The sequence below is a fragment of the Acinonyx jubatus genome, chromosome B2 (assembly GCF_027475565.1).
Source record: "Acinonyx jubatus isolate Ajub_Pintada_27869175 chromosome B2, VMU_Ajub_asm_v1.0, whole genome shotgun sequence".
Taxonomy (NCBI): domain Eukaryota; kingdom Metazoa; phylum Chordata; class Mammalia; order Carnivora; family Felidae; genus Acinonyx; species Acinonyx jubatus.
Genome location: NC_069385.1, coordinates 22,157,908 through 22,170,632, shown reverse-complemented (window position 1 = coordinate 22,170,632; position 12,725 = coordinate 22,157,908). Strand labels below are relative to the sequence as shown.

General features: G+C 43.0%; 1 protein-coding gene and 1 non-coding gene across 4 annotated transcripts in view; both read right to left on the bottom strand.

The window, feature by feature from the left end:
• PLAGL1 (PLAG1 like zinc finger 1) overlaps positions 1 to 12,725 on the bottom strand; it is a 27,871-nt gene extending 15,146 nt beyond the window's left edge. For all 3 annotated transcript variants that reach the window (XM_027056722.2, XM_027056723.2, XM_027056721.2), the window contains exon 1: positions 6,119 to 12,725. The gene's annotated coding sequence lies outside the window, so the exon portion shown is untranslated. The remainder of the gene's footprint in view (positions 1 to 6,118) is intronic.
• Positions 1,786 to 1,894, bottom strand: LOC113598968 (U6 spliceosomal RNA). Its single transcript, XR_003419726.1, has one exon. It is a non-coding gene; the product is annotated as a U6 spliceosomal RNA (small nuclear RNA).

Genomic DNA, 12,725 nt, shown 5'->3' with positions numbered 1-12,725 from the left:
TTTGCCAGTGTGGCTTATCTTGAGGGTACCTGCTATTTTTACATGTTTGCTCCTCCTAATGCTCACTAGTGATTAACACCATGAAGCAACCTTTTATAAGCCAGCTAATATAACCCAGAGACTAATTAACAGTAAAACCATTCATAGGCTAAATGGTTGAAATATGCACTGTTAAACTTAGAAACAGTAAAGTGGAGGTAATTTTTAAGTTAATGAAACAGCTGATTATCTTCATTATATGATAAATACCTATTAAACACTGCACCTTGTTAAACATTTGTACTAGAAGTGGACCTATAATAAAGCTATAAAAAGAGATGACAGGTGTAAAATTGGAATGGAGTAAAATCCTTCATTATTTATAGATGACTGTCTACATAGATTCCTAAGAATCCATACACAGAATAGAATTAGAAAGCTTGGCAAGATACTCAGTTATAAAAAATCAAAATACAAAAGGAACTATTTCTAAATGCCAGCAAACAAAAATAAAATTAAAAATACCATATACATTTGCCACAAAACAAAGATCTAGGAATAAATCTAATCACAAATGTACCATATATTTATGGAGCAATTATAAAGCTATACAGAAAGACATTACAGAAGAGCTAAATAAATGGAGAAATATACCATGTTCATGAATAGGGAAATATAGATAGAATTATTGTAACATCAGTTCTTTCCATATTATTAATTCGAAGAAGTGCTAATAAAAATTCAACAGGATTCTTTGTTAGAACTCTTACCATTTTAAATTTTATATGGAAAAAGAAAAGTCCAAGAACAGCCAAGAACTTCCCAGTCCTACTGGATCATACTCATCAACATATAAACAGACCACGGTATCTCCCAAAGAAGAAAAAGGTAGGAGATAACAAATACAACAAATGGAAGTTGTTTTTTTTTTTTTTTTAAAGCTACCATAATTAAGGCAGGATGACCTACTAAGGCACAGAATTAGACAAGTGGACCAATAGAGTAGAATGAATAGCCAAGAAACAGACCCACCCTTGTATGGAAACAATATATTACAGGGCTGGGACTGCAATCACTGGGGAGAGAATAGACTACTTAATAACTGGTTATCCATAGGAAAAATAAGGAAATTGGATTCCTATCATACATCATATATAAAAAGTCTTGACAGGTTATAAGCTTAATGTTTAAACAAAACTTTAAAACTGCAATCAGGAATGAAAAATAAGGGGTGCTTGGGTGTCTCAGTCAGTTAAGCATCCAACTTCGGCTCAGGTCATGATCTCAGAGATCCTTAGTTTGAGCCCCCCATAGGGCTCTGTGCTAAAAAAACAGCTCAGAGCCTAAAGCTGCTTAAGATTCTGTGTCTCTCTCCCTCTCTCTCCTACCCTCCCCCACTCACACTCACATCGGGAAGGGCAGAAGTATAGGAATCTAAGTTTCAAGAAGACCAAGAGGAGCCAAACCGCAAGAAGCAAGGACAACCCAGGGCTGATACCAGGGGGCTGAGCAACAGGAACCCATTATAAGCAGTGGACTTGTCATCAGATCATACTTTGTGACAATAATAATGGCAGAGATATGGAAGATCTATTGGAGACTGGTGAGACCAGGAGTAGTGAAGCCATTTTAGCTTCTGCCGCATCTCAGAAGAGATAACAGTCACCTGGAAAGAAGAGAGGGTAGGTTGAAATGACAGTAAACAGACTGGTTAGATTAGGATTTAGGTGAGGTCATCAGAGGAAAGAGGTGACTGTGGTGGTGGTGAAGGAAAGGAAGGAGGAGTCCCAGAAGAAAAGCCCAGCAAAACATATGCGTCAGGAATTTAGTTTTGGACATGTTATCCTTAGTATTAGACATGCTAATCTTCTCTGTATCACTCCAATTTTAGTATATGTGCTGCCGAAGTGAGCACTGGTTTCAAACATCTTGAATCTCCTGGTGCCTAATGGGCATTCAGGCTCGTGAGGAGACCTAGGACATGAAGGAGGAGCTGAGGCACTTTTCTAGACCAAATTAACAGCAAATGACACCCTTTGGCTACTGGCTTCTGTAAGGACCCCAATAGCTCAAGTCTTTGGTTGCCCAGTGTACTAAAAGAAAGTAGGTTCTTTACAGGTGGGAACCTTTCCTTGTTATATTGTGTTTGGCAGATTGAAAATCTATCTAACCTATTTAACAGTCAAGGCTAACCCTTCTGAGTCTACATGGAATGGGGTGAAGAAGGTGGGAAGAGAAGGTGTAGAAGTAAGTAGAAAATGCCACTCGAACTCTGTCTCAGCTGGACTAGGAGGAAGCCCCAAGCAGCAATGGAAAAGGCAGAAGCCTAGGAACATGAGCCTCAAAGAGCCACAGAAGATGAAGAGAAGCCACACTACCATGGGGAAAAGGACTGATGACCAGGGAGCCAGGATCCATCACTGCAGAGGCCCCTCTCTGAAGCTGGGGCAGGGCAAGTAAAGGGGCGGGGGAGGGGGGGGAAGGGCAGGGGGAAAGGGGGCTTGCACAGCTCGGGATTCCCCAGACAGGGCCAAAGCACTTCCCCAGAATGGGTCACTGTGCATGGTACTTAAATCTTCCACTCCCTTCCTCTCCCCACCACATACATGATATTTTTAAATTCAAACATTTAGGAAGAAACATCAAATGTCCACAAACAAGCAGAACAGGCATGTGTACACAGAGAGACAGTGTGAGGTCCAGGGATGGTTCTCAAGCATAGATGGAACAGACCTTGATTTCACAAAGACTACTAACGAACTCCAGGTAGCATGGTAGGGATGAGAAGCGGACAGCAGTCCTGAAATCCAGACGAGAGCTTCTGGGATTAGGAGAAGATTTTCTAGTCATTAAAGTCAGCGGTGGGGACTATTCTTTTTTGACAGCTGAAAATAGATCCCCCTCCTCCCTCCCAACACACCCTTTGCGCCAGGCCGCTAGGCCTTTTTAGGGTATGCTTCTACAGCTGACAGCCAGTGATCTCTTTTCCTGGGTCTCTAAGAGGAGGGCGCAGAGGAACCAAAACTTACCTAATTAGCAGCAGGGCCTATTGTCCTAATACGGTTACCATTCTAGGGAAAAGAAAAGCCTGGTCCCTTCCCAGGAAGTGTGTGAGGGTAAAGGCTTACACTGAGAAAAGAAAGAAGAAAAGCATCATAGTCACACTGATGACGGGAAGCCAGATCCATGAGTTAAAAATCTCTTGAGGGCAACATAAAAGCTACAGGAGGTCTGGAAAAGATGCTCATGACTTAGGTGGACTATTTGATCCTGAAACAGCACTATCTCTAAATAAACAGAAAAAGGCCTGCAAACAGGTACCTACGTGTCAGCAAAGTATCTCTGGGTGGCAGACTTAGACATGGCTTCAGTTCATTCTTTCTGAAAGTCTGTACTTGCTAAATTTTGATACTGGCCAGTCAGGCGAACCTAGGAGCACATGAGGAGGGCGAGGTGGCCTTTAGACAGAGGGAAGAACACTAAGCAGAGGCCTGCAGCAGCACAGGGGCAGCCTGGCCCGAAGTCTGGCAGGAAGGCAGGTGTGAGGATAAAGGGAGGAGGCAGTGCCCTGAGCAGCAGGCAGAGGAACAACAGGGGCTGTCCTAGAAGGAGCTGGGGGCCGGTGAAAGTGAGGATGTTTCCATCAGCGGATTCCTTCACACAGGAAAAGCCTCACAAGTACTCACTTATTCCTCTCCACCAGGGGCAACTCCCTTACCCTGGGGGAACAGCAGAGTTAAAAGTACTATTCGGAAATTCTACCTGGCTCTTTTTACACACAATGAGCCTGGGACCAAATGTGATTACCCAAATGGACACAAATGTAAAGCACCCTGCTTACAATGCAGTTGACAAATGACAGCATACAGTCTTTTTCCCCCTAAGCTTTTTCAACAAATGAGCATCCAGAACTCACTTTACTGTGACCTGTCTTCATACTTAAGGGAAAAAAGTAAAATCGCCACACCTCTTCCGGAGCTCACTCCTCCTTCTTCTAGAAGGGTGTCTGCCCACCTGTGAGGACACATGCCCTATATTTATCAGACAGAATGACCCCACAATGCCAGAGTGAGAATTTTCTCTTTCCCTTTCCATATCACATCCAAAAGATCCAAACAATGCAGAGCAAACTGTTCATCCAGAAATACTTAATTTGAAATGTAAAAAAATGTATCACTGGCCCTTTAAAATGATTCCAGTTGTTGACTTTTTTCTTTTTAAGATGATACACATTTCATCGGGTTTCCATTTTAAAAGGCGCGGGCTCTGGACAGACAAGGCAACTTGTCCCAGTTCTTGCACTGGCCTCTCTGAAAGGGAGAAAGGAATGTCGGGGGAAATGGGGGCGAAAGCTTCAGAAGAGAGGAACACTGGCAAGCAGGGCCGCCTCTCCTTTTCACCTTAAGTCTTTTCTCTCCCCCCATTCACAGCTTTAGGTCCTTTGTTTGTTTAACAAACCATTACAATCATACCCAGTTCAATGGGGAGGAATGTGAACTCTCTAAGTAGCTGTCCTCGTAATCCACATGTGTGGTCCAGCCCACAGCCCATCCCAGGGGCTTCAGTGTGCGGTCTGTGCTCCCGGCCCCTGAAGGCCAGGCACCTTGCTCACAATGAGCCCAATTTCCCCGGCCGCATGCTTGCTGCTCCTTCCCAGTAGCCTGTAGCGATGTCCCAAGTTGTTCCTCCTTTCCCCCTTGCCTAGCGACTGTACTGGCCGTCCTGTCCGGGCTTGTCCAGGTCAGCCTGAGACAGGCACTGCCTCGTGTGGCAGCCACCCCCTACCTTCTTCAGCCCACAGACTCACCACCGACACAGAGCCCACACATTCCAGGGTCTTCCTGGTCATCACGCCCAACTTCCAACCCAGCCCTCCGACGTCAATCACACGGTATACAGAAGACACAATGGCAAGAGTCCCCCTCCCCGCCCTTGCTGGAACTGTTAGTGCCTTGCTCAGTTCCTAGTAGATATATTGGCCACGTTGGGATGAATTTCAATGTCTTGGCCAATAAGTCAAAATAGCATTCAGTCAGATTATATTTCAAAGGGAACCAAAATACTACCTAGCAGAACGATATTCTAGGTCAAACTCCTAAAGCCCTCTGTCAGCCCTGCTAGATAGAAGGGCACCTTTATACCCATCCAATAGATGAAGAAACTGAGGTTTAGAGACTTACACTGTTTGTCCATAGGCCCTGACAAGATACTGCAAGTAATGTTTTGTACCAAGCAGAGTGCCTAGCACAGAGTGAGTGTCCCAGAAGTGTTAGCTTCCCTCAATACCATTATTGATAATAATGACGAGGATGACCAGAGGCCAAATCCAGATGGTCTGAGCTAAGCTGAGTGTTCTTCCTACTCATACCTCGCCATCCTTCCTAGTTACACTGTCTGCATGAGCAGCGGACTTCAGCATTTTACTACAGCGTTTCCAAGTAAAGCCTTGTTATCTGTGACTGGATCCCCTGGTGCCACTGGTATGTGACCAGCATTGTCCTCAAGCTAATCAGTTAACATGTTCCACAAAGAGGACTTTTCTCAGGTACACAAGTTAGGGCAAGGTACCTTTAAAACTTTTGAGCTCACAAGGCGCCCCGCAGAAAACTCCACAGATTTGTATGTATTACCACAGTCCGTGGATGGGGGACAGTAGAGGATATGAAAAGTTGCTGACTGCATCATCTGATTCCCTGAATTGTACAGCATACTAATGCTCCTCAAAAAACAAAAGGTTAGAAGAATTCTGTTCTAAGGTATTTGGCAGTTTGAGGCAGAAATGTATTTATTCCCTACCAGAAAGTTTAAAAACAAAAAATGTTTCTTTGTTTTTGAAAGAAAGAGAGAGAGAGACAGAGAGACAGAGAGAGAGAGAGAGAGAGAGAGAGAAGGAGAATCCCAAGCAGGCTCCGCGCTGTCAGCACAGAGCCTCACGCTGTGCTCAATCCCACGAACCGTGAGATCATGACCTGAGTCAAAATCAAGAAACAAATGCTTAACCAACCCAGGCACCTCTATACTAGAAGCTTTTTGAAGTACCTTGAATCTCCTTGACTGATTTTACTATGTGTTTCCAAGTAATTGTTAATAAACATGCCCAGGCAGAAATAATTTGAAGAAGCTTTCATTGTTTGCATACCTACTCGGTGACAGGAAACACCAGCTTCCAGGTGGTCATGGAGTCCCCTCGGAAGTTTGTCTGACGACTCAAACCTGTAAGAAGAGATCTTGCACACCTTCAGTGAATGAAGCTAGGAAAACATTTCCCCCCATCATGTTGCAGCTTGAGCCTGACTTCAAGAGCACATACACACAATTGATGACTGACAGAGATTTCTGACTGCCCTTTCACGCATTTTCATTCACAGATCAATTTTAAGTGTTAAAATCCTGTAGTAGGATACCTCAACAGACACACAACCATTAATTTTTAAATGTCTCAGATCGACCATCTGGCCAAAGTCTTAAACATTTAGCTCATCTGACATATTTTAAAGGTATGATGAAGTTCATAATGCTGTAACTTAAAGGATTTTCAATCTTATATTACCTTGACCAAGATCTTTAAGTATTTATATTACAATTGGGTTAGAAAAACCCTGGAGTTTTCCCCTACTTTCTGCAAGTAGGGAAAATAACAAAACAAAACACGAAATTGTTTACATTAAATATTCAAAAGAGCACAGAGAGGAAATGGTATTTTTTTTAAAGCAACAGTATTAGAATACTATAAAACAGGTATGCAAATCTATGCAATAACAGAACCGGAAACAAATTGTGAACTGAAAAAAGCAATAACCAGCAGGCATTCATTTTCAACAAAAGCTTCAAATAAACATATAGATTCATCAGATGGTGAAAAGGCTGAGGTCTCCAAATTGAATACACAATTCAGTGGTTACCAAACCTGGCTATGCATTAGAATTGCCAGAGACATCTTTTAAAAATACAGATTCCAAGGCCACAGCACAAAGCAGCACAGAATGCTGTAACATCACTTTGGCATTGGGCATTCACGTTTTCACCAAGTTCTCCAGAGCCAAGTCCATGGCCAGCTTTGTACCACTGATCTCTGGTGAGCATTCGGAAACCAGTATCTCTATTCACCAATTAATTACAAAACTTGGCTTCTTCCAATTTAGGACTATTCCAACCAGTCAATTCTCATAGGGGGAAAGCTTTTTAGGATTTTCTTAACCAGCACAAAGGTAAGCTTACTATGAAACAAAGCCAATTATATCCTACCTATGTGGTTTATTCACTTGGTCGCCTGTTCTCTTAGTTTGATTAAAAAAAAAAAAAGCTATGTCTGTTTATTTTGTAGGAGAGCATTCCTTTTAAGTTAAAAATGGAAAAATGAAGATCATTTTTAGACAACCAAATTTGAAAAATAACCCATCACAATTCAGGAAAAAACCAGAGGTGAGTAGGACCTCTGAATTATCCAGAGAATTTGTTTTAAATGTATTCCTCACTTTGCATGTATAAACACTTCAACACATCATCTCATGGCCCATCTCTCTTCTCAAAATACCCACCATTTATCATGGTGATTTAATTGGGTGGTCTACAAAGGCCTGTATTAATTTTTTTTTTTTTTTAAAGAGCTTTAAAAAAACACTGAGCAAGAGAGTAAAATTCTTCTGGAGGATTCTTCCTTTGCTTCTACTCATCTCACCAACGGACAATACCAATTTACAAATTCAGAGAGGCGAGGGCTCTCTTCTTCCCAAGGAAGGGCGCACATGACACGAGGTACGCAAACCAGGCAGTGGAGTGGCTTAGCTTCATTGTCGAAATATTCAAATGATCACTAAAAGAAAGCGATTCCTTTCTGAATCCAACAATACTCCTTGGCCTCCGAGGGCTCACATAGGAGCTTATTCTTAAGCTGTTCAATGTAAGCAGCACTAGTGAAAGAGGAGAACTCTGGCGGGGAGGAGGCCAAGTTCCTCTGCCTCTCCCACCTGCCATCTCGGCACCAGGCAAACGCTTAAATAGTTAACAATGCAACAGAGAACCCGAAAGCATGCGTGGCCCTGGGGAAAAATCGTGCGCGGTGTGTGACAGTTTAATAAAGCAGAGAAGAGACAGGAAAAATAACACATCTAAGTTTGACAGGATGCTCCTTGCAGACTGCTTTTCAGGTCAGAACTTAGATTTCAAATCTGACAAAAGGGCTTTAATCATTCATATATGTATATATATATGTATATACGTATATATACACATGTATATATAATCTTTTAATATATAATATGTAAATATATATTTAAAGTATATGGTAAAAACACTCCTAAATATACATGGTTCTGGGCTCCAAAGTAACAAGGAAAGTCACAGTTTTCTAGGAATGAAATCGGCACACAGTAAACAGATCATTGTTTTAAATAAAAGGGAAAATGTTTTTTTGGAAAATGATCTGTTTACATCTGCTTACTCAGATGTTTCGATGACAAAAAGTAAAATTTCCTGAATACAGAACATATGATTTGTAGAATAACTTTTTGCTGGCACGGTAGGTCTTTCTAGGCGTTTGCCTCTGAGAGCATTTAAGAACATGCCCTTTTCTCTATGAATGTCCTGGTTTAGCTGCCTGCTGAGCCTGCACTGAAACCCCCATGAAACAAAGGGATTCTCCTCCACTTTCAGCTCATTCACTTCCGGCTACTCCTGATTTTTCATAAGTCAATTCTTCAAACTGACTCTTTTATTTCTAATGATTTGAGTGGGAAAGAATTGGGAAAGCCCCAAACACTGGGAATTGTCTTAATTTTCAGTGAAAGCCAGCTCTCGATTGAAGATTGCAAGGTTTGTTTTTGAAAAGCTTTTCAAAAAAGGTGTGTCCATGTGTGTTTTTCTAAACACTGTAATTCCAGATAGAAAGGAGCCCACCCAATATGGGAGATTACAGACAACTAACTTGTATTTCACCAAGCAAACAATGAGATTATACCTCTGAAGCAAAGACCCTAAACGGGATAGTCATGTTCATCTCAAAACAATGAAGTCAGTTTAAAGATGACATAGGGGGGCGATGTCTGAATACATTTGTGGGCCTGACACCTGCCCCTCTACCTTCTTGCACCATTTCTGGGGGACCACATTCATACCCCAAGGTGTCAACTACTCTTTGGAGGCAAAGGTCTCCCAAATATGTCTACAATCCCGAGCTTTCTTTCCAAGTCCAGATGAATCCATCATCTACCACCTCTCAGCCTGGCTATCTCACAGCCCCGAGGGTCACCTGCCCTAAAGCAGGGGCTCCTCCTGTAGTATTACAGATTTTAGCTACTGGCACCACCACATAATAATAGCTAACATTTACTGGATGCTCAGAAGGTCATGACCATTTGAGTCATGCTCACAACCATATGAGTATGCAGTATTAGCCCCATTTTACTTATGGGGAAACTGAGGCTTAAAAGTTGCACTAATTTGCTCATGCTCACATGACCAGCAGGCAGTGGAGCTGAGACCTGCATCCAGAGTGTGTGGTGTGAGTCCACATTATCAACAGGTCAGTCTCTTTACTGTATTACTTCCTGGTCTCTCTGAAGTCAGAAACTCTGGAGTCATACTAGATTTTTCTCACTGACTAAGCTATACAGATTCTGCAAGCTTACTGTCTCTCAAATCTGTTTCCTTCTCTTAATTTCCATAGTTACCACTGTTTGGGCGATGTTTTGCCTTCATTACAGCCTCCAAATCAGCACGGCAGGACAACTCTGGAATTTCGCTTTGTTTGTCCTCCCAACAGCTTTTCTTTCTAGCTCATTTAAAACAGGTGGCAGGCTCTGTAATTCCTTGTATTTTAGCCCAGATGACGGCACAGGCAGTTTGTCTTTGTTAACCTCTAAACCCAATGAGGAGATTCTGCCTGACTCCTGAGACTGGAGAAGCAGAGGGCACATACAAGGGTGAGAAAAAGACCCTCTCTCTCCCTCCACCCCCCACCCCGGGGCCTGTAAAAGAGAAGGAGATCTGTCAGCACCAGCCAGGCGTCCCTTGCACAGCTCTGTTCCCCAGGGCGGTGAGCAGAGCCCTCAAGAGTGTGGGATGTGCTCTGGGAGACCAGACCCGTGGCACGGTTTCCAGCCTCTACTCAGTCCTGAGGCAGATACACAAAAGGTCAGAGGCCAGTCCCTTACCTACCAGGTGCCATGGTAATCTCTGGGTTCTAGAACACTCCCCATGGGGGAAGGAGAGACACCTAAAAATGACTGAGATGAAATTTCCCTGTAGGTTAGCAGATTGGGGGCTGGAGTCTGAATTAGTTACAGGGAATAAAAAAAAAAAAAAAAAGGAAGATTTCCTGCATACTTGAAGTTGTGCAGGGAGATTCAGACTCGCAGGGTGCCTGCATAAGGCGCCAAGAACCTTAGACTCATACGTATCTGCGCTATTGACTAGCCTCAATTGCTAAAACTGGAGCCAGAATGTTTTTTTAAAAAAGGCCACCCCCTGTTGCAGACAGGAGTGTGGTCTCTGCAAAGGCACTGGCGACCTGGGGGCATTCCTGTGCTTTAGAATCCTGGGGCGGATAGAGAAAGAAGGAAGGAAGGAAACTGTGCAGATGTTGAGAGTTTACTCACAAGATTAACTCCTCTGATTCCTATGCAAATACGTAGAAAGGGAGAGGCAGAGAAAGTTGTCTTTAAGGCCTTTATCTTAAACTCTGAATTGCTTAAAAACCAAAGGAAGTAACAATGTCAACCAGGAAGAGGAAAGAGACAGCCCGGTGCTGTTGGTCTCGAAGCACAGGACATCCCTGCTTCCCAAGCCTGGCCATGCCTCCCACCCAGGTCAGCAAGTGGGACAGGAGAAGGATGGCTGATTTCCATAGGATGGAAATGAGACTGTGTGGCAAACTGAGGAGTTTTCGGGAGAGGAGATTCCCCCCCGGGGGAAAGGCTATAAGTTCTTAATGTAACAAATTTGCTGATTCAAACATGTTGGGGTACTGTGACACCAAGTGAAACGTCTAAGAGGGGTTCAGACTCTGAAACTAGTCACACATTCTCAAAGCACATTCCATCCATTTCAGTTCTGTGGCTGAATATCTGAGACCTTCAGAAGAGGTTTCCGAGAGCCCTGATGAAAACTGGAGAGGATTCTAGATAAGCCAAGATATACCATTCATCCTGCAGAGATCAGAGTTTTTAGAACAAAGAGCCCTGGCTGGAAGAACTTCAGATGAACAAGAATCAGCAACCAGGGAGCCCCATATTCCTGCCACCCAGATGCCCACTAAGTCTGCCGAGAACGTGGGGCACAGACAGTGGGAAGACGGAACTGGGAGAGGGGGAGTTGCCTAGGGAGCAAGTGCTCTGTCATAGATGCAGAGTGTGCCAAGACAGTGCCCCCTCCTGGCTTTGGTTGTAAGGAAGGGGAAAATTTCATATTAAATTGTACCTAAGAAGAGAACTCACAGGAAACATGGAAGCTAGGTATGTTGAGCCAGCAGGCAGAGGGTTGGAAAAGCAAAGCAACCACAGCATGGGGCCACTCTGGCCTCTGCTGACAATTGCTTCCCTTCTCACACCAGATAGGTGAAGCCCAGAAGGGAAGAGAGTAACAAGCAGTTCATGAACATTCACATGACCTATCCCCAACCCCCATCACCCAGTGTGGGCAACCACATGCAGAAGACTGCTTCCCAAACTGTGGTGCCTAAAAACCTGGTAGGAGGAAGGTGGGGAGATATGCTGGAGAATGGAGGACTAGCCCATTTTATGGGCCCAAACTCAACTTTCATGTGGCTCCCGTAAACTCGCTACCAGTCTGGTGAGTAAAGAGCTTGAGCAGCTAGGTCAGTGCAAAGGGACATTTCTGCGTGCTAGAGATCTAGGTCCATTCGGGCTCCTGTCTCTGTTTTTGGAGTGGCCCCCTTCATTCTAATCACAATGCTGCTGGCTAGAGTGATTCTTCTAGCACGCAAATACACGACATGACTTGGCTATTTGGAATTCTTCAAAGGTCCCATTAGTTTCCGTCAGTTAAAACCAAGAGTCCTGACTAATCAGAATCACTGAAAGTTTTTAATCAGGAAAGCAGTATGCTTGGGCTTATGTTCTCCAAAGAGACCTCAGACAGATGTACAGATTATGCTCCTGGATTTAACCATCATATACACTAAAATCAATATAATAGTAATTCCCTTGGGGGAAAAGAAACCCAAAACCCAAAAAATGTGCACAGAAAGAATAAACGCAATAACTGCACACTGAAGTTGCTCTATAAAGCCGTTCACAGGGACTTCTAAGTCTTCCGTGAATCAGAACTAACAACACCGTCACAGCACTCTGAGTTGAACATACAGGGCAAATGAGAGCCATTTTAGGGAAACAACATAAAATGATGATCATCTTAATGTGGTTCTAATTTACATGTTGATTGTGTGTGTGTGTGTGTGTGTGTGTGTGTGTGTGTGTGTGTCTGTTTTATGAATCACTTTTAATTCCTGTGTTCAAACAAAAAGGAAAAAATTACCTTGGTAAATGCCACATAATGGACCAATTAAATTATTCCCCCAATAAAGTACACTTTGTTAAAGTATAAACATGCATAACTCCTAGAGCTATTTTAAACATACTGATAAACTGTGCTTTATTTACTATTTTTATATTTAATACTATCCTATATTATGACCACCCCCAACTCCCTTCATCTCTGAACTGCCTTAATTTTAACCTTTTGTTTGTCCAAGGAGTCAGAAAACAAAGAAATTTTAATAATTCTTAGAT